Raw genomic sequence first — 2,548 nt, 5'->3', positions numbered from 1 at the left:
GAGGGCCGAGTTTGGCTGTGTTGATGTAATTGAACACCCTGCAGCACCCATTAAAAGCCTGTGCTTGGACATTTCCTGAGCCACCAGCACCACTGCACTAGGTCTCCTTGGTAAAGGAGACTGCCTGCAGACAAGTTCAGACACTGCAGGCTGCAAGTCAGAGCTTCAGCCAGCAAATATTTAGTATGACCTCTCTGTGTGTCAGGAGACAGTCACTGCTTTGAGACATTCTGCAGCTTTCCATGCATATAATAAATAATAAAAGCTTGGCCAATTGCCGTTTGGATGAACTGATGCAGAAAAGCCAGATGCATTCAAATGCCAGTAGTTCAGGGTGATTCCTTTTCTTTTTGGCTCTGCGCCCGGTCGTTCAGAGAATAAACCATGTTCTTTGCCCCAGAAACCTTCAATCAAACCTACAAGACAGAGAAGTGTCCTGCCAGCAAAGCCAGAAACAAGCACTGGGAAATCAGGAGACACATCTTTCCTGACCCTTATCTTCTGATCTGAAATTGATTTTGCAAATCGTCAGAATAAAAAAAGAAAATACTTAGTTCTTCCATTTCTGCTTTTCTATTCACAGTTTCAACATTTTCTCCCCATTGATGAGACTCACAGTATATTTTTGAATGGAAAATCAGTGCCTTTTACAGCATCTCTGGCCCTCTTTTCTGTGACATGGGAGTTTGGAAGTCTTCATTTTCACATTTAGAGGGAGATGATTGCTCAGGGAGCATCAGAGACCTGCCTGAGGTCATGTAGTGAGGGGTAGGGGTGGGAACCCTGGGTTGTATTAGTGGCATATCCTGCTTTCCTCCTACTTACATTGTCCTCAGCTTCTTCAACTACAGCCTTGCTTTGAGAAGAGCTGGTCTTGCTGCTTTGAGTTAGATTTGCTTCCTAGTTTGCTCATGATGAAATGTTTGATGGTTATCAATAAATATGGATTTCTTTCATGTTAGATTCTCCTCATTTTAGATCTGCAAAACTCAACCAAGTATTTCCATTAGGGCAGCTTCTCTATTTAGCTGAGGATGCCGCAAATTCTAGGCTACCAAAAGAGTGGATGAAACCAACTGACTAACTGTAACTTTGAAAAAACTTTTGACATTTTTGCCTAGGAGCTTACCTACACTTTCAGTGCTTTCAGCAACGGTACTAGCAAAGTGAAGGACAAATATTCCCATTCCCAGCAAAACTGGTCTCTTTTTTCCTCTGTATGGGGATTAAGTTTGGTCACATTTGAGCCAAAGCAAGGGGAAGGTTCAGCTCCCAGTGACTTGGGGAAGGCTGCAGAGAAGTGTTTTCATGTGCGTTGGGTGATAGAAATCAACTTTTCTCTTCTACATCTCTTTCAGTGGCTATCTTTCTTCCTGCTCTTACTTTTCTTTCAGGTATTTCTTCCACACAATCATGAAAGAAGTTGTCCAAAGGACAAAGAAGAGAAGAAAAAGAAAGATTTCTAGTTTTATTTTCCCATCAAAATTGGAATACTTTTCGAAGAGAAAACCAGCAAAACAATCAATCAAACCAACCAACCAAAACCAAACAAACAAAACACCAAGAAGCCCCCCAAAACTTAATATCTTTTGTTTTCAAAGTCCCTAGTGAGAGTGTGGGAAGTTTGACTGAAATGTTCCAACGTGACTCATTTCTTGGCAGCTCTTTGCTGTCAATGGAAACTTGTCCTCAACAGATTTTATGTTATTTTCTAACCTGCCTGCAAGGATGTGTTTCGTTTGTTGACTGAGGTAAAGGAGGTACCTGTTCCTCCTTTGGTATTCCCACATCTGCCATCAGAGGAAGGCTCTAGATGGCAGTTTCTCCCAGCAAATGGTCATAAAAACCCTGCTGGTGTTTCCATTCCCCATCTCCTGCTCAGATGGTGCCTGCAGTTGCTGCTGGTGATGGCCTGATCAGAGTAATGATACCCACGAGCATGCCTGCTCCATACACCTGATGGAAGGTCAAAATGCGTAAAAATACAGCTTATGCATTGGTCTTCTCCATGAAGACAGCCATATTAATGTATGTTAAGACAAATTTGCAGCCCTATTAGCTTTCTGCGCTTCTATAAACTCATTCCAGGAGCTTAGCAGACACCACGTAACCTATCTGTTGCCTTCTTTGTGATTACAGCCCCAATCCTAATGGCAATCCTGGACGCTATAATTAAGTTCTCCTCCCATCTCTCATTGCTCTTTTCTGATGCAGCCCCTTGTTAATATACATCTTCATGTCCACTTCAGAAACTACATAAATACCACAGAAAACTGTTGACCTTTACAAAAAATGGGAAAGAGGGGATTTCCCCCCTTCTTTCCCCACAGATGCATTTATCACCAGGGCAACTTGATTTTAGCATTCACTAAAAATTGAAGTTGTTGGCTTAGATCCAGAAAGAGAGAAGTTTTATAGACTGAGCTAAGTGTGAATTACAGTAATGGCAATGACTTCCTTTCCTTTCCTTTCCTTTCCTTTCCTTTCCTTTCCTTTCCTTTCCTTTCCTTTCCTTTCCTTTCCTTTCCTTTCCTTTCCTTTCCTTTCC

Source organism: Numida meleagris, chromosome 5 (assembly GCF_002078875.1).
Source record: "Numida meleagris isolate 19003 breed g44 Domestic line chromosome 5, NumMel1.0, whole genome shotgun sequence".
NCBI lineage: Eukaryota > Metazoa > Chordata > Aves > Galliformes > Numididae > Numida > Numida meleagris.
The sequence above is the reverse complement of the archived record's forward strand: the minus strand, read 5'-3'. Positions refer to the sequence as shown.